This window comes from Thalassophryne amazonica, chromosome 16 (assembly GCF_902500255.1).
Source record: "Thalassophryne amazonica chromosome 16, fThaAma1.1, whole genome shotgun sequence".
Taxonomy (NCBI): Eukaryota; Metazoa; Chordata; class Actinopteri; order Batrachoidiformes; family Batrachoididae; genus Thalassophryne; species Thalassophryne amazonica.
The window spans coordinates 24,731,793-24,752,277 of NC_047118.1; the positions used below are offsets into that span (position 1 = coordinate 24,731,793).

General features: G+C 39.5%; 1 long non-coding RNA gene across 1 annotated transcript; it reads left to right on the forward strand.

The window, feature by feature from the left end:
- The first annotated feature begins 3,562 nt into the window (after nt 1-3,562).
- On the forward strand, nt 3,563-18,101 carry LOC117527929. Its single transcript, XR_004565636.1, has 3 exons — nt 3,563-3,575; nt 17,341-17,350; nt 17,974-18,101. It is a non-coding gene; the product is annotated as an uncharacterized LOC117527929 (long non-coding RNA).
- The last annotated feature ends 2,384 nt before the right edge of the window (nt 18,102-20,485 follow it).

The following is a 20,485-nucleotide window of genomic DNA, read 5'->3' on the forward strand; positions in this document are numbered from 1 at the left end:
AGACTGGCCAGGCCACTCCAGGACCTTGAAATGCTTCTTACGGAGCCCCTCTTTAGTTGCCCTGGCTGTGTGTTTGGGGTCATTGTCATGCTGGAAGACCCAGCCATGACCCATCTTCAATGCTCTTACTGAGGGAAGGAGGTTGTTTGCCAAAATCTCGCAATACATGACCCCATCCATCCTCCCTTCAATACGGTGCAGTCGTCCTGTCCCCTTTGCAGAAGAGCACCCCCAGAGTATGATGTTTCCACCCCCATGCTTCATGGTTGGGTTGGTTTTCTTGCGGTTGTTCTCATCCTCAAAACATGGTAAGTGGAATTGATTCCAAAAAGCTCTATTCTGGTCTCATCTGACTACATGACCTTCTCCCATGCCTCCTCTGGATCATCCAGATGGTCACTAGTGAACTTCAAACGGGCCTGGACATGTGTGAGCAGAGCAAATTTCAGACCCCTCCATGATTTCTAAGTGGGAGAACTTGCAAAATTGCAGGGTGTTCAAATACTTATTTTCCTCAGTGTAACTTGTGTACAGTTTAAATTTGTGTAATAACATGGCCTACACTTCCACTTGATGGAAGATTTGCCATCTTAATTTATTAAAATCACAGAGGAAAACATAGTAGACATCAAAGACATTTATTTATTGTGAAAAATCTGTGTGAATGGTGAAAGCCAAGTTCACCTTGGAGTCCACAACACTCCCTCGCTCACAAGACATCATGCTGTTCATCCAGTTTGTGCTGCATTCAGCAAAACCTTAAAGCTCACATATGAATCTCTTTGGAGCTATAACTTGTTCAGAATCATCAAACTCTTTTTTCCCCTTTTTGAGTACCCATCTGTCCACCTGTCCTTACATCTCTTACCATTAAGAGTGCATGTAGACATTGCACGCATTAGCTTTTGTATTGTTAGAAGTGAGTGATTTCATGATCAAATCAATAATTGCACACAACAAAAAGGATATTGCATTACACATGGTGCATACAACAGCCAGAGCTGATAAAGTCCCATCCTCCAAAATATTAGAAGCAGGGTTTTTTTGGGATTTTGAACCAAATCAATAATTGCTTCAGAAAATGACTCACTGATGTGTAACAATTTAAACAGTTTACTTCCGTAAAAGGAAGCATTTGACGGCTTGCCTCTACTGGTGGTTGGCTCTCACTGCAGTATTGTATCACTTCCTGTTCCGGAGCACAGTGGTGTTTTGCTGTATCTGTTAGCTGTTTAATCTGCGCAGTTAGATTGATCTAGATAACTAGATAACGATTTGTTTCACAGTGTAATCTTCACGTGCCTTAACTAAAGCACTCTCTCTGCTGAATCACCTCTAAATTATTTACACATTATTCACTTTGTGTGTTTTTAGGAATCTGCTAGCTTAGCGCAGCTACTAGCTCTTAGCTGGTTTAGCATGGCGGCTTCTCCTGTCTCTCCCACACTTTTCTGCTCTGGGTGTGAAATGTTTAGTTATTCCTCGGCCTCCTTTAGCAGTAATGGTACTTGTAATAAGTGTAGCTTATTCGTAGCTTTGAAGGCCAGGCTGGGCGAATTGGAGACTCGGCTCCGCACCGTGGAAAATTCTACAGCTAGCCAGGCCCCTGTAGTCGGTGCGGACCAAGGTAGCTTAGCCGCCATTAGTTCCCTTCCAGCAGATCCCGAGCAGCCGGGAAAGCAGGCCGACTGGGTGACTGTGAGGAGGAAGCATAGCCCTAAACAGAAGCCCCATATACACCGCCAACCCGTTCACATTTCTAACCGTTTTTCCCCACTCGGCAACACACCCGCCGAGGATCAAACTCTGGTTATTGGCGACTCTGTTTTGAGAAATGTGAAGTTAACAACACCAGCAACCATAGTCAAATGTCTTCCGGGGGCCAGAGCAGGTGACACTGAAGGAAATTTGAAACTGCTGGCTAAGGCTAAGTGTAAATTTGGTAAGATTGTACACTCAACAAAAATATAAACGCAACACTTTTGGTTTTGCTCCCATTTTCTATGAGATGAACTCAAAGATCTAAAACTTTTTCCACATACACAATATCACCATTTCCCTCAAATACTGTTCACAAACCAGTCTAAATCTGTGATAGTGAGCACTTCTCCTTTGCTGAGATAATCCAACCCACCTCACAGGTGGCCCATACCAAGATGCTGATTAGACACCATGATTAGTGCACAGGTGTGCCTTAGACTGTCCACAATAAAAGGCCACTCTGAAAGGTACAGTTTTGTTTTATTGGGGGGGATACCAGTCAGTATCTGGTGTGACCACCATTTGCCTCATGCAGAAAAACACATCTCCTTCGCATAGAGTTGGTTGTCTCATTTCTAGGTTGTCAATTGTGGCCTGTGGAATGTTGGTCCACTCCTCTTCAATGGCTGTGCGAAGTTGCTGGATACTGGCAGGAATTGGTACACGCTGTCGTATACGCCGGTCCAGAGCATCCCAAACATGCTCAATGGGTGACATGTCCGGTGAGTATGCCGGCCATGCAAGAACTGGGACATTTTCAGCTTCCAAGAATTGTGTAGAGATCCTTGCAACATGGGGCCATGCATTATCCTGCTGCAACATGAGGTGATGTTCTTGGATGTATGGCACAACAATGGGACTCAGGATCTCGTCCCGGTATCTCTGTGCATTCAAAATGCCATCAATAAAATGCACCTGTGTTCTTCATCCATAACAGATGCCTGCCCATACCATAACCCCAACGCCACCATGGGCCACTCGATCCACAACATTGACATCAGAAAACCGCTCACCCACACGACGCCACACACGCTGTCTGCCATCTGCCCTGAACAGTGTGAACCGGGATTCATCCGTGAAGAGAACACCTCTCCAGTGTGCCAAATGCCAGCGAATGTGAGCATTTGCCCACTCAAGTCGGTTACGACGACGAACTGGAGTCAGGTCGAGACCCCGATGAGGACGACGAGCATGCTGATGAGCTTCCCTGAGACGGTTTCTGACAGTTTGTGCAGAAATTCTTTGGTTATGCAAACCGATTGTTTCAGCAGCTGTCCGAGTGGCTGGTCTGAGACGATCTTGGAGGTGAACTTGCTGGATGTGGAGGTCCTGGGCTGGTGTGGTTACATGTGGTCTGCGGTTGTGAGGCTGGTTGGATGTACTGCCAAATTCTCTGAAATGCCTTTGGAGACGGCTTATGGTAGAGAAATGAACATTCAATACACAAGCAACAGCTCTGGTTGACATTCCTGCTGTCAGCATGCCAATTGCACGCTCCCTCAAATCTTGCGACATCTGTGGCATTGTGCTGTGTGATAAAACTGCACCTTTCAGAGTGGCCTTTTATTGTGGGCAGTCTAAGGCACACCTGTGCACTAATCATGGTGTCTAATCAGCATCTTGATATGGCACACCTGTGAGGTGGGATGGATTATCTCAGCAAAGGAGAAGTTCTCACTATCACAGATTTAGACTGGTTTGTGAACAATATTTGAGGGAAATGGTGATATTGTGTATGTGGAAAAAGTTTTAGATCTTTGAGTTCATCTCATACAAAATGGGAGCAAAACCAAAAGTGTTGCATTTATATTTTTGTCGAGTGTAGTATTTCATTTTGAGTGTAATTCAAGTAGTCAGTAATGACACCCGGTTACGCCAATCGGAGGTCACTAAAATTAACATTGAATCGGTGTGTAACTTTGCAAAAACAATGTCAATCAATTCAATCAATCAATTTTTTTATATAGCGCCAAATCACAACAAACAGTTGCCCCAAGGCGCTTTATATTGTAAGGCAAGGCCATACAATAATTATGTAAAACCCCAACGGTCAAAACGACCCCCTGTGAGCAAGCACTTGGCTACAGTGGGAAGGAAAAACTCCCTTTTAACAGGAAGAAACCTCCAGCAGAACCAGGCTCAGGGAGGGGCAGTCTTCTGCTGGGACTGGTTGGGGCTGAGGGAGAGAACCAGGAAAAAGACATGCTGTGGAGGGGAGCAGAGATCGATCACTAATGATTAAATGTAGAGTGGTGCATACAGAGCAAAAAGAGAAAGAAACAGTGCATCATGGGAACCCCCCAGCAGTCTACGTCTATAGCAGCATAACTAAGGGATGGTTCAGGGTCACCTGATCCAGCCCTAACTATAAGCTTTAGCAAAAAGGAAAGTTTTAAGCCTAATCTTAAAAGTAGAGAGGGTGTCTGTCTCCCTGATCTGAATTGGGAGCTGGTTCCACAGGAGAGGAGCCTGAAAGCTGAAGGCTCTGCCTCCCATTCTACTCTTACAAACCCTAGGAACTACAAGTAAGCCTGCAGTCTAAGAGCGAAGTGCTCTATTGGGGTGATATGGTACTACGAGGTCCCTAAGATAAGATGGGACCTGATTGTTCAAAACCTTATAAGTAAGAAGAAGAATTTTAAATTCTATTCTAGAATTAACAGGAAGCCAATGAAGAGAGGCCAATATGGGTGAGATATGCTCTCTCCTTCTAGTCCCCGTCAGTACTCTAGCTGCAGCATTTTGAATTAACGGAAGGCTTTTTAGGGAACTTTTAGGACAACCTGATAATAATGAATTACAATAGTCCAGCCTAGAGGAAATAAATGCATGAATTAGTTTTTCAGCATCACTCTGAGACAAGACCTTTCTGATTTTAGAGATATTGCGTAAATGCAAAAAAGCAGTCCTACATATTTGTTTAATATGCGCTTTGAATGACATATCCTGATCAAAAATGACTCCAAGATTTCTCACAGTATTACTAGAGGTCAGGGTAATGCCATCCAGAGTAAGGATCTGGTTAGACACCATGTTTCTAAGATTTGTGGGGCCAAGTACAATAACTTCAGTTTTATCTGAGTTTAAAAGCAGGAAATTAGAGGTCATCCATGTCTTTATGTCTGTAAGACAATCCTGCAGTTTAGCTAATTGGTGTGTGTCCTCTGGCTTCATGGATAGATAAAGCTGGGTATCATCTGCGTAACAATGAAAATTTAAGCAATACCGTCTAATAATACTGCCTAAGGGAAGCATGTATAAAGTGAATAAAATTGGTCCTAGCACAGAACCTTGTGGAACTCCATAATTAACTTTAGTCTGTGAAGAAGATTCCCCATTTACATGAACAAATTGTAATCTATTAGACAAATATGATTCAAACCACCGCAGCGCAGTGCCTTTAATACCTATGGCATGCTCTAATCTCTGTAATAAAATTTTATGGTCAACAGTATCAAAAGCAGCACTGAGGTCTAACAGAACAAGCACAGAGATGAGTCCACTGTCCGAGGCCATAAGAAGATCATTTGTAACCTTCACTAATGCTGTTTCTGTACTATGATGAATTCTAAAACCTGACTGAAACTCTTCAAATAGACCATTCCTCTGCAGATGATCAGTTAGCTGTTTTACAACTACCCTTTCAAGAATTTTTGAGAGAAAAGGAAGGTTGGAGATTGGCCTATAATTAGCTAAGATAGCTGGGTCAAGTGATGGCTTTTTAAGTAATGGTTTAATTACTGCCACCTTAAAAGCCTGTGGTACATAGCCAACTAACAAAGATAGATTGATCATATTTAAGATCGAAGCATTAAATAATGGTAGGGCTTCCTTGAGCAGCCTGGTAGGAATGGGGTCTAATAAACATGTTGATGGTTTGGATGAAGTAACTAATGAAAATAACTCAGACAGAACAATCGGAGAGAAAGAGTCTAACCAAATACCGGCATCACTGAAAGCAGCCAAAGATAACGATACGTCTTTGGGATGGTTATGAGTAATTTTTTCTCTAATAGTTAAAATTTTGTTAGCAAAGAAAGTCATGAAGTCATTACTAGTTAAAGTTAATGGAATACTGAGCTCAATAGAGCTCTGACTCTTTGTCAGCCTGGCTACAGTGCTGAAAAGAAACCTGGAGTTGTTCTTATTTTCTTCAATTAGTGATGAGTAGAAAGATGTCCTAGCTTTATGGAGGGCTTTTTTATAGAGCAACAGACTCTTTTTCCAGGCTAAGTGAAGATCTTCTAAATTAGTGAGACGCCATTTCCTCTCCAACTTACGGGTTATCTGCTTTAAGCTACGAGTTTGTGAGTTATACCACGGAGTCAGACACTTCTGATTTAAAGCTCTCTTTTTCAGAGGAGCTACAGCATCCAAAGTTGTCTTCAATGAGGATGTAAAACTATTGACGAGATACTCTATCTCCCTTACAGAGTTTAGGTAGCTACTCTGCACTGTGTTGGTATATGGCATTAGAGAACATAAAGAAGGAATCATATCCTTAAACCTAGTTACAGCGCTTTCTGAAAGACTTCTAGTGTAATGAAACTTATTCCCCACTGCTGGGTAGTCCGTCAGAGTAAATGTAAATGTTATTAAGAAATGATCAGACAGAAGGGAGTTTTCAGGGAATACTGTTAAGTCTTCTATTTCCATACCATAAGTCAGAACAAGATCTAAGATATGATTAAAGTGGTGGGTGGACTCATTTACTTTTTGAGCAAAGCCAGTTGAGTCTAATAATAGATTAAATGCAGTGTTGAGGCTGTCATTCTCAGCATCTGTGTGGATGTTAAAATCGCCCACTATAATTATCTTATCTGAGCTAAGCACTAAGTCAGACAAAAGGTCTGAAAATTCACAGAGAAACTCACAGTAACGACCAGGTGGACGATAGATAATAACAAATAAAACTGTTTTTTGGGACTTCCAATTTGGATGGACAAGACTAAGAGACAAGCTTTCAAATGAATTAAAGCTCTGTCTGGGTTTTTGATTAATTAATAAGCTGGGATGGAAGATTGCTGCTAATCCTCCGCCCCGGCCCGTGCTACGAGCATTCTGACAGTTAGTGTGACTCGGGGGTGTTGACTCATTTAAACTAACATATTCATCCTGCTGTAACCAGGTTTCTGTTAGGCAGAATAAATCAATATGTTGATCAATTATTATATCATTTACCAACAGGGACCTAGAAGAGAGAGACCTAATGTTTAATAGACCACATTTAACTGTTTTAGTCTGTGGTGCAGTTGAAGGTGCTATATTATTTTTTCTTTTTGAATTTTTATGCTTAAATAGATTTTTGCTGGTTATTGGTAGTCTGGGAGCAGGTACCGTCTCTACGGGGATGGGGTAATGAGGGGATGGCAGGGGGAGAGAAGCTGCAGAGAGGTGTGTAAGACTACAACTCTGCTTCCTGGTCCCAACCCTGGATAGTCACGGTTTGGAGGATTTAAGAAAATTGGCCAGATTTCTAGAAATGAGAGCTGCTCCATCCAAAGTGGGATGGATGCCGTCTCTCCTAACAAGACCAGGTTTTCCCCAGAAGCTTTGCCAATTATCTATGAAGCCCACCTCATTTTTTGGACACCACTCAGACAGCCAGCAATTCAAGGAGAACATGCGGCTAAACATGTCACTCCCGGTCCGATTGGGGAGGGGCCCAGAGAAAACTACAGAGTCCGACATTGTTTTTGCAAAGTTACACACCGATTTAATGTTAATTTTAGTGACCTCCGATTGGCGTAACCGGGTGTCATTACTGCCGACGTGAATTACAATCTTACCAAATTTACACTTAGCCTTAGCCAGCAGTTTCAAATTTCCTTCAATGTCGCCTGCTCTGGCCCCCGGAAGACAACTGACTATGGTTGCTGGTGTCGCTAACTTCACATTTCTCAAAACAGAGTCGCCAATAACCAGAGTTTGATCCTCGGCGGGTGTGTCGTCGAGTGGGGAAAAACGGTTAGAGATGTGAACGGGTTGGCGGTGTACACGGGGCTTCTGTTTAGGGCTACGCTTCCTCCTCACAGTCACCCAGTCGGCCTGCTTTCCCGGCTGCTCGGGATCTGCCAGGGGGTAACTAACGGCGGCTAAGCTACCTTGGTCCGCACCGACTACAGGGGCCTGGCTAGCTGTAGAATTTTCCACGGTGCGGAGCCGAGTCTCCAATTCGCCCAGCCTGGCCTCCAAAGCTACGAATAAGCTACACTTATTACAAGTACCATTACTGCTAAAGGAGGCTGAGGAATAACTAAACATTTCACACCCAGAGCAGAAAAGTGCGGGAGAGACAGGAGAAGCCGCCATGCTAAATCGGCTAAGAGCTAGTAGCTATGCTAAGCTATCGGATTCCTAAAAACACGCAAAGTGAATAATGTGTAAATAATTTAGAGGTGATTCAGCAGAAGGAGTGCTTTAGTTAAGGCACGTAAAGATTACACTGGGAAACAAATCGTAATCTAGATAACTAGATCAATCTAACTGCGCAGATTAAACAGCTAACAGATACAGAAAAACACCGCTGTGCTCCGGAACAGGAAGTGATACAATACCGCAGTGAGAGCCAACCACCAGTAGAGGCAAGCAAGAACATCAGTCAGACTCTGTAGATTTCTCTGGGCCCCTCCCCAATCGGACCGGGAGTGACATGTTTAGCCGCATGTTCTCCTTGAATTGCTGGCTGTCTGAGTGGTGTCCAAAAAATGAGGTGGGCTTCATAGATAATTGGCAAAGCTTCTGGGGAAAACCTGGTCTTGTTAGGAGAGATGGCATCCATCCCACTTTGGATGGAGCAGCTCTCATTTCTAGAATCTGGCCAATTTTCTTAAATCCTCCAAACCGTGACAATCCAGGGTTGGGACCAGGAAGCAGAGTTGTAGTCTTACACACCTCTCTGCAGCTTCTCTCCCCCTGCCATCCCCTCATTACCCCATCCCCGTAGAGATGGTGCCTCCTCCCAGACCACCAATAACTAGTAAAAATCTATTTAAGCATAAAAATTCAAAAAGAAAAAATAATATAGCACCTTCAACTGCACCACAGACTAAAACAGTTAAATGTGGTCTATTAAACATTAGGTCTCTCTCTTCTAAGTCCCTGTTAGTAAATGATATAATAATTGATCAACATATTGATTTATTCTGCCTTACAGAAACCTGGTTACAGCAGGATAATTATGTTAGTTTAAATGAGTCAACACCCCCGAGTCACACTAACTGCCAGAACGCTCGTAGCACGGGCCGAGGCAGAGGATTAGCAGCAATCTTCCATTCCAGCTTATTAATTAATCCAAAACCCAGACAGAGCTTTAATTCATTTGAAAGCTTGACTCTTAGTCTTGTCCATCCAATTTGGAAGTCCCAAAAACCAGTTTTATTTGTTATTATCTATTGTCCACCTGGTCGTTACTGTGAGTTTCTCTGTGAATTTTCAGACCTTTTGTCTGACTTAGTGCTTAGCTCAGATAAGATAATTATAGTGGGCGATTTTAACATCCACACAGATGCTGAGAATGACAGCCTCAACACTGCATTTAATCTACTATTAGACTCAATTGGCTTTGCTCAAAATGTAAATGAGTCCACCCACCACTTTAATCATATCTTAGATCTTGTTCTGACTTATGGTATGGAAATTGAAGACTTAACAGTATTCCCTGAAAACCCCCTTCTGTCTGATCATTTCTTAATAACATTTACATTTACTCTGATGGACTACCCAGCAGTGGGGAATAACTTTCATTACACGAGAAGTCTTTCAGAAAGCGCTGTAACTAGGTTTAAGGATATGATTCCTTCTTTATGTTCTCTAATGCCATATACCAACACAGTGCAGAGTAGCTACCTAAACTCTGTAAGTGAGATAGAGTATCTCGTCAATAGTTTTACATCCTCATTGAAGACAACTTTGGATGCTGTAGCTCCTCTGAAAAAGAGAGCCTTAAATCAGAAGTGCCTGACTCTGTGGTATAACTCACAAACTCGCAGCTTAAAGCAGATAACCCATAAGTTGGAGAGGAAATGGCGTCTCACTAATTTAGAAGATCTTCACTTAGCCTGGAAAAAGAGTCTGTTGCTCTATAAAAAAGCCCTCCGTAAAGCTAGGACATCTTACTACTCATCACTAATTGAAGAAAATAAGAACAACCCCAGGTTTCTTTTCAGCACTGTAGCCAGGCTGACAAAGAGTCAGAGCTCTATTGAGCCGAGTATTCCTTTAACTTTAACTAGTAATGACTTCATGACTTTCTTTGCTAATAAAATTTTAACTATTAGAGAAAAAATTACTCATAACCATCCCAAAGACACATCGTTCTCTTTGGCTGCTTTCATTGATGCCGGTATTTGGTTAGACTCTTTCTCTCCAATTGTTCTGTCTGAGTTATTTTCATTAGTTACTTCCTCCAAACCATCAACATGTCTATTAGACCCCATTCCTACCAGGCTGCTCAAGGAAGCCCTACCATTAATTAATGCTTCGATCTTAAATATGATCAATCTATCTTTATTAGTTGGCTATGTACCACAGGCTTTTAAGGTGGCAGTAATTCAACCATTACTTAAAAAGCCATCACTTGACCCAGCTATCTTAGCTAATTATAGGCCAATCTCCAACCTTCCTTTTTTTGAAAATTCTTGAAAGGGTAGTTGTAAAACAGCTAACTGATCATCTGCAGAGGAATGGTCTATTTGAAGAGTTTCAGTCAGGTTTTAGAATTCATCATAGTACAGAAACAGCATTAGTGAAGGTTACAAATGATCTTCTTATGGCCTCGGACAGTGGACTCATCTCTGTGCTTATTCTGTTAGACCTCAGTGCTGCTTTTGATACTGTTGACCATAAAATTTTATTACAGAGATTAGAGCATGCCATGGGTATTAAAAGCACTGCGCTGCGGTGGTTTGAATCATATTTATCTAATAGATTACAATTTGTTCATGTAAATGGGGAATCTTCTTCACAGACTAAGGTTAAATATGGAGTTCCACAAGGTTCTGTGCTAGGACCAATTTTTTTCAGTTTATACATGTTTCCCTTAGGCAGTATTATTAGAAAGCATTGCTTAAATTTTCATTGTTACGCAGATGATACCCAGCTTAATCTATCCATGAAGCCAGAGGACACACACCAATTAGTTAAACTGCAGGATTGTCTTACAGACATAAAGACATGGATGACCTCCAATTTCCTGCTTTTAAACTCAGATAAAACTGAAGTTATTGTACTTGTACTAAATCTTAGAAACATGGTGTCTAACCAGATCCTTACTGTGGATGGCATTACCCTGACCTCTAGTAATACTGTGAGAAATCGTGGAGTCATTGTTGATCAGGATATGTCATTCAATGTGCATATTAAACAAATATGTAGGACTGCTTTTTTGCATTTGCGCAAAATCTCTAAAATTAGAAAGGTCTTGTCTCAGAGTGATGCTGAAAAACTAATTCATGCATTTATTTCCTCTAGGCTGGACTATTGTAATTCATTATTATCAGGTTGTCCTAAAAGTTCCCTGAAAAGCCTTCAGTTAATTCAAAATGCTGCAGCTAGAGTGCTGACAGGGACTATAAGGAGAGAGCATATTTCACCCATATTGGCCTCTCTTCATTGGCTTCCTGTTAATTCTAGAATAGAATTTAAAACATAAGGTTTTGAATAATCAGGTCCCATCTTATCTTAGGGACCTCATAGTACCATATCACCCCAATAGAGCGCTTCGCTCTCAGACTGCAGGCTTACTTGTAGTTCCTTGGGTTTGTAAGAGTAGAATGGGAGGCAGAGCCTTCAGCTTCCAGGCTCCTCTCCTGTGGAACCAGCTCCCAATTCAGATCAGGGAGACATACACCCTCTCTACTTTTAAGATTAGGCTTAAAACTTTCCTTTTTGCTAAAGCTTATAGTTAGTGCTGGATCAGGTGACCCTGAATCATCCCTTAGTTATGCTGCTATAGACTTAGACTGCTGGGGGGTTCCCATGATGCACTGAGTGTTTCTTTCTCTTTTTGCTCTGTATGCACCACTCTGCATTTAAGCATTAGTGATCAGTGTTGCCACAGTTACTTTGAAAAAGTAATCCAATTACTGATTACTGATTACTCCTTGAAAAAGTAACTTAGTTACTTTACTGATTACTCAGTTGTAAAAGTAACTAAGTTAGATTACTAGTTACTTTTTTAGTTACTTTCCCCAGCTGTCGACAACAACCCTCTGCCACCTCAACATGACAATGATACCTGTTTTGCCAAAACTCGCTTTATAGTCACCCTTTCTTGACTTCAATGAAAATAAATACTTGTTTTATAAAGTAAAAAAAAGACCTCTTTCTTGATCTCATATTTAACTGTTGACAGCACTGTAACAGTAAAACTTGCAATTTCTAGCCTACATTGTTTATAAATGTAACTATTAAATTCTTTCTAACATTTTTCTAACATTTAAATTCTCTCTAAACATTTTACTTGTCGTAATTATTATTATCATTATTATTATTATTATTATTATTATTATTATTATTATTATTATTATTATTATTATTATAAGTAGTAGTAGTAGTTGTAGTAAAAAAAGGCTTCAAAACTGGACCTTTAATCTAGGGGTGTTGTGGGGGGGCACATCCTTGCCCCACGCCCCCATTCCACTGGATTCGCCCCTGCTTTGGTGGTTGAGCACAAAGAATGGATAACATTTATTTATGCAGAAAACATGACCAGATTTACAGGTAAGAAAGTTTTATTGCATTTTCACATCATGTGGTCCTCAGAAAGAGAGTTTAGGTGCATTTGAGTGGAAAATAGTGTTAGTTGTTGACGCGCGGAGGATCAGCTGTTTTTAACAAGCAGATACGGAGCAGCTCAGCTCAGAATTCTAAATAAAGGAGGAAAAAACATAAAAATGTCTTTGTAAAGCTCAGTGCAGGTGTGCTGTTGTCACCGTGCTTTAAGAGGCGAGGACGAGCTGCTGCAGAAAACCGCGGATGAAAAGCTCACAGCTCGCTTAAAGTGGGCAGTTCAGTCGAACCCCGACCTCCTGCCCACGGACCAAAATTTAATGCTGCTATCAACCCACAATGCAAAAATAAAAGTAACGCGCAGTGACTTGGAGAAGTAACTTTAATCTGATTACTGATTTGGAAAGATTAACGTGTTAGATTACTCGTTACTAAAAAAAGTGGTCAGATTAGAGTAACGCGTTACTAAGTAACGCGTTACCGGCATCACTGTTAGTGATTGATCTCTGCTCCCCTCCACAGCATGTCTTTTTCCTGGTTATCTCCCTCAGCCCCAACCAGTCCCAGCAGAAGACTGCCCCTCCCTGAGCCTGGTTCTGCTGGAGGTTTCTTCCTGTTAAAAGGGAGTTTTTCCTTCCCACTGTCGCCAAGTGCTTGCTCACAGGGGTATTGCCTTACAATATAAAGCGCCTTGGGGCAACTGTTTGTTGTGATTTGGCGCTATATAAATAAAATTGATTTGATTTGATTTAAATACATTAGAAAACTGGTGCTCAAGTTCGGTCCTCGAGAGCTACCTTCCTGATACTCTTAGTTGTGTCCCTGCTCCAACACACCTGAATCCAATGAAAGGCTTGTAATGAGCACCCCTGCATTAAAACAAAGTGTTTAAGGCAGAAGTAGTGGACAAGTCGTTAGTGGGCTTGGTTTCAGAAGGTTCCCGGTTCAAACCCCACCTCTGCCACATTTCTCTATGCAATGTGGAGTTGTGCGTCATGAAGGGCATCCAATGTAAAACTTGTGTCAAATCAACATGCAGATTCACCCATCTGTTGTGGCGACCCTGAGTGAAAAACAAGGTAGCAGCCGAAGAGACTTAATAGAACAAAATGTTTAAGAGAATTAAATGGTTGGAAATGCTCCAGAAAACAATTCACTGATTTGAAACCTTGGAGACACTGGGTCCAATATTTGCTTCAGAAAAACATTTCAGTTATTTGAAATAGATAAAGTCTAATGGATCCAAACGCTTCAGGAGATGACTCACTTTTTTTAAATGTGAGAAATACCAATCCAAATGAAGCAACCACTTCAAAAAACAATTCACTGCCTTGAAACTCAGACACTAAGTGAAATATTTGTCTCCACAAATGATTCAATGGTTTGAAACACTCAAAATGCTTATAGACCCAAATTCTTCAAAATATGTCTCGATCTTTTGAATGTGAGAAATGCCAAATGAAACAAAACTTTCAGAAAAAAATTACTGTTTTGAAGCCTTTGAGACACAAAGTGAAACATTTGTCTCCACAAATGAGTGAGTGATTTGAAACACTCAAAATGGTAATGGATCAAAATGCTTAAAAAAGTAAAGAAAAAAGCCTCACTCTTTTGAATGTGAGAAATGCCAAATGAAACAAACCTTTCAGAAAAAATAGTTTTGAAGCCTTTGAGACACAAAGTGAAACATTTGTCTCCACAAATGGTTGAGTGATTTGAAACACTCAGAATGCTAATGGATCAAAATGCTTAAAAAAGTAAAGAAAAAAAAAGCCTCACTTTTTTTGAATGTGAGAAATGCCAAATGAAACAAACCATTTAGAAAATAAATCATTGTTTTATAACATTTGAAACACAAGGCAATACATTTGCTTCAGAAAAATGATTCAGTGATTTGAAACATTGAAAATACTGGTAGAACAAATTCTTCAAAAATGACATTTTTAAATGCGAGAAACAATCATTTCAGAAAACGATTGTACCCAGTTACTCACTCTTTAGAAATGTGAGAAATGCCAAATAAAACAGTTGCTTTACTTAAGAAAATAATTATTTGTTTTAAAATGCTTGAAATGTCATGTTTTTGACATGTAGTGGACAGGGGACTTCTATCAAAATTAATTTCCTGGCTACAACCCTGGTTTATAGAATACAGTATGCAAGTATGCAAACTTTAAAGGAGCATTAAACTCAAGTGAATGAGTGGGACACTTTATTTTTAATAGTAAATTTATTGCAAATATAGAAATAGATCTTTTGTACAGAAATCAAAAGGGCAAAAAAAAATATATATCAGCAACAAATAATTAGAGAAAGCCAAGATACCATCATCTAAACCTTTGTTTTGTCTTTTCCTTTTTATCTCTGAACACTGACAAGTGTAAATCTGGAACTAGAGGGGCAGTCACATCAGATTTAGAACAGAATGTAAATATTGGACCTTTATCTTGATGCAGTAATCAGTAATGTCCCTTTATAATCATTACATGTCATGTCAGTCAGATGTATCACACTTGGAAAACGTGATCTGAAAACAACCACAAATGAAAATCCGGAGCTCAGCTACACTCCGGTTATTACGCTGTGTATTAAGGTGATCAGGTTGGAGTTGGCTGTAGAAATGTTAGAAATGCAGATGGTTGCCAAGCTACACTTACATTTCTCAGTGTCCAGCAGCTTTATGCACTGTGACAGTATGAAGCAATATGTGAAATACTGAAATGATTATTCTAATTTTTGTGCCCTGTCACGAAAATGGGGCACTTTTTGTGGCATTTTTTTTTTATTATTATTTTGCTATTTATAATCCTCCCCCGTCTGCTAACGCTAACTATAACCATAACTTGTCTCCCCTCCCCTAACCATAGTGCCCAATTTTTGCGATGATATCACAAACCCAGTTGACTTTTCGTAATGCCATTACAAACTGCCGTGATACTTGGTTGTTGATAATGGGGATAGACAAAGCTTGGCCGATTATTGAATGTTTATCGGCCATACCAATTATTGGCATTGGCCAATTATCGGTCTATCCCTACCGAGCATCCAGAGGGATTATTGGCCGATGCCAATTATCGGCCCAGCCAAATATCGGTCTATCCGTAGTTTCTAATGCCTCCTTTTCCTGCATCATCTACTTTAGTGCCTACAATTAGTTTTCTTTCAAGGCCACAATCAAACAGATGTGTCAACAAACTCTTAATTTTAGCCAGTTATTTGATGGTGGACTTTAAAATTGTTTCAGACAGTGACATAGCCATATATTATGTCTTTGCAGTAGTACTAAAGTACTGCATCATGCATTTTGAGTAAAAGTCCAAAATGCAGCTTGCACAGGGTCAGCTTAACTGCAATGTGTTTGGTCTATAATTTGTAACTGCTAGGAATCCAGGGCAAAATAATTTGAAGTTTTGCTTTAGAATTTGTCAATAAATATTGGATGAAAGTGTTATTGCACTTGATTAACTCCACAAAGCAGCGCCTTTTTATAAAGAGCAGTGCTGACAGGCAACAGGTCGGGCCTAATGGTCTGTGGAGCTTTAATTCGCTGCATAACAATTTAATTATATTTGATTATTAAAAGTGAATTTGGTGTTACGTTTCTTATCGTTTTTGCATAAGAAGCAAAACACAGGATTAAGATTTTATTCATCATTTATACACGCACAAGATAGTAGAGGTGCACAGGAATTTTTGTGCAAATTATTGTATGTTATTACCTGCATTAAAGCTGTATTATCAGCAGTCTACATTTTTGTTTCAAACCTTGTTGAAAATCTTGGAATCTGGGATTTTTTTTTAAATACATATAAATATTCTTTAAAAATGCAGTACGATGCAAACTATTTTTTGTCTAAAACTTCTAAAAACAATGAAATGCTGCTAAATATCTAATATTTTTGTATCAGTTTTATTAAACATAATGCACAACCACTTATCACATTTAACATTATAATAATTTATTTGTCATCTCCTGCAATTTATATGAATTTTGGGTTGTGTCTTGTAGCACATACAAACGTGTTTTTTTTTTCTTATCTTCTAGGTGCTTATTGGACTTTCAGGTTGCATTTGATCAGATTTTTAAAATATTTCACATTTGATTTTTGTTTGAATAGGAATGCGTGTACACTCCAAATTAAATTTTCTGTTGATTTAATTATGAATGGGGAAAAGGGGGAAAAATACATTTAAGCACAGCTATTGTGTCTACACATTTTGATCAATATCATGCTATAATTTGAGCAATGTTTGGCTTTTTGTTCCCCACTCCTTCCAAGTCCAATGGACAATTTCCACCAAATTTGGCACAAATATATGAATGGGTTCTGGAATTTCTCAGGCAAGATCAAATTTACCAGAGGCCTTGGAGTCAATAGCCAAAATTTTAGTTGATCCCTCTAATTTACACCAAACTTGGCATACATATAGAAGTGGGTTCCAGATTTGCCCAGGCAGGTCAGATTTACCAGAGGTCAATCATTAGAGTCAAAGTCTTGGAGTCAAAGGCCAAAATTTTAGCTTATTCCTCCGTTTTGTACTAAACATGTCACACATATGGACTTAGGTTTTGGAATTGCACAGTAAAATGAAATGTGACAAAGGTTGATAATTTGGGCAAAGGTCATGTCTGCTTGTCTGTTTATTAGCCTACTCCTCCCTTGTCCCTTTGCTGATTTTTACCATGGTATAACAGTCAAGGTTGGCCCTAAAATTGCCTGAAAATAATTAATTTTGACAAAGGTCAAGGTCAAGAAATTTGAATTTATACCAGAATGTGATGCACACTTATGTGGATTCTAGACTTATGCGGGCAAGATCAGCCAGTGCTCACTCATTTGGATGAAGGCCCACCTCAGTGGGGTTAAATATCAGATTGCCGTAGCCCTGACTGTCTTCATGTCCATGGGTATTACTATCTAGTAAATGTAAATAATTAAAAAACATGACTACTTTTCACATTAAAAATTAAAACATTGCCTTTAAGTGTTGTTCTGCACATTATATAAAATTCTGCTTGTATGGAATCAGGCTTTGATGAATTAAAGAACTACAATGATTCTCACATTTGATTTTTGTTGGCATTTTAAATTTGATATTCTGGAACAGACATTACATTTTTATGAAAGTCAATAGCACCAAAAATATTTGGACAGCACTGCATTTCTTTCTGTCGGAAAAAAAAATGTATCCAGTGAACTAAAAGTACCCAGACCGCTAGCCTTGACACAAATGCATTTCATTTTTAGTTTGTACAAGACACAGGGCAGCTTCATATAGGTTTGTCAAATGCTTGTGCACAGCAGAAGCTACCATATATCTTTGCAGACATTATTTGAAATATGTCTCAGTGTCATTGCATGGTCTCTACAGCAATAACTAATACATATAATCACAGGATCCAGTGTTAAGACTAATGTGTTATTGGTTGTATCCCACAAAACAGTTGCTCTAAAGTGACATTTCAATTTTTCAGCACAGTTATTATCACTTAGACGATAAATATCAAATTATAGTGAGCAGATTGTACCGCACCACAGCCGTCCAAAATGTAACACTCTTAATAAGCCTAGCTGAGATACAATTTTTAGTGTGAATGAAGCTATTTTGAAGAGCACAGGCTCTAGTGTATTAAAAATACTGAAAATCATAAAATACTGTTACACAACTGTGCTGATTAAAGTTGAATTTAATGAACACCAGCGCTTGAAAACATGCTGGTGCTGCATTGATTTTCCACTGACTGATACAATTGTTGACACCATTATTGTCTGAATCCTCTTTGTGTGTGCTTGACTCATATAGTACATGCTATTAGTTTTTCATCTCTACTATATCTTCATACTGCGCTTTCATATTTAAAAAAGAGAGTTTACAGATAATGCATTCAAACTGTGACAGTGCAGAAGGAGATCATTTTTGCATGAGTAATCTTAGTATCGGAGAAGTTTCTCATAAACAACCATGTGGTGTTTTTCTGACTTTTGCCATGCACACTCAGTCTGCCTGCACCTTAAGGAGAAGTAACAGCAACTGCAGTATCATCACACAATACAGTCAGGCCAAATGAAACCAAACTAATAAATATCAAATGTGAAATCATTTAAAGAAAACAGCTAAAACCCAACTGTTCAAAGCAAGGTACTTGACGAAAATGTACTTCAGCCTCAATGGGTTTTGTTTTCAATTAAAGTTCACTCATTGCACACAATAATATATTTTTGTCTCTCAAAAAATACAGAGAGTCATGCAAATATAACAACTTTTATGTAATACACTATGATAAGCTTTCTCTGCTCTTAAACCTTTATCATGTACATGTATCATTGCAACTGGTAAAAGTCACTCTCGACTTTCAATAAGCACCTGCCAAGTTGAAAAAGAAATCCAAATGAACAAGGACAGACAACTAACTGAAAATAGAGAAACACAGACATATCAAGAGATTAGGCCAAGTATAAAACATCCACAGAAGTATTTTTTGATCTTAGTTTTTTTTTTTCTTCTAGTGTACAAAATTCACAGGTAATTCACAGATTATTTTAGTCCTTTGCCGTTCTTTGGAAAGCAAACCTTGAATAAACAGAGTTCATGCATATATAAAAGTGTTACTCAACCTTTTCTTGTGCAAAAAGTGTTGCGAAAAATGGGGTTCTTGAAGGAATCTTTAGCCCAGTTTGTCTTGGATGGAAACAATTTTTCAAGTGCTCTTCTGCTCTGAGAACAGATACATATTTACTACTTAATCTACTCTGTACTACTGCTACAACCTTTGCAACTACTACTATACTCTTTGATGACTCTAGAATAGAGAGTAGAGTGTAGACCCTGCTCCTTGAAATCATTCCCTTCAAGTTTTCCAACTATCCTTGCTCCTACATAGGCCCTGAGGCCCACTGGTGCAGGTGCTTATTCCTGGATTTTGTAGTGTGAAACAGATAAGAGTCTACAACTCCCCCTGGATGGAATGCATTTACAGAAGGGTGGACTGGGACAATGCAGATTAAATATCTTACACAAGGACACAAACAGATAGCCACATCTACATACTGGTATCGAAAAATCCTTATCCTTCCTTAAGAAACAACAGACTTGACTATCCCGCTGTGGTTGCAGCAGGTACACATGCAAAACATCCAGGGCAAGTGATCTCCAGAGACAGCATTCTTGATCTCTGTCTACATCTTTATGCAACGTGCCTTCAGATGATGTCTTTTGTGAGGCTGTGTTATATAAATAAAACTGAAACGGATATTTTGTAATTTGAAGTTGCTAGCAGTTTCTTGTGCATGGCAGTTGGTGCACATGCCTTGGCAGTGCTGCCGGTCTGAGCTGCCTAGCGAAGTGTGAAAAATGATGGAGGAATCATTCATGCCAAGATGTTTGATGTTTGTTTTTTAATCTGCTGACTTCCTTTTTGAATACAAAACCACATCAGAAGAACATGAAATGGCATGTATTAAAAAAACAGATATTTTTTTAATATCCTGAAGATACACAGTACCATTTGCCATTCATTAAAATTGGGATATTATCCACATATCCTGTGCATATAGATTATTTGTGGCCATACTTTATCAAGTATCCCAAAGATAGTTATTAAACATTAGAAAGAATTGACCCCATATACAGTACAGTACCCTTCAAACATCTGGTCCAGACTGTCCAGACTTTTGACTCGTACTGCATACTAAGGTGATGCATGAGAAAAATATAAATAAAAATCTGGGGTTGGCTAATGCAGTGGGTGTGTCTCATAGCCATGTGTCACAATGGTGAAATCAAGTCATTTCAGACCAAAATTGCACCATTAGCAGTGTAATTGCTATATTCTCAAATATGAATTCTGAAACATTAAGGTTGTTGAAAATAACATCACAAAAATATAAAATTGTACAATTTAGAGGCAGAGTCTGGTGGTGGTGGTGGGGGGGGGGGGGGCGGGGTGTCAGATGGAGAGTTTGTACAAACTAAACCCTTTAATTGAAAATGT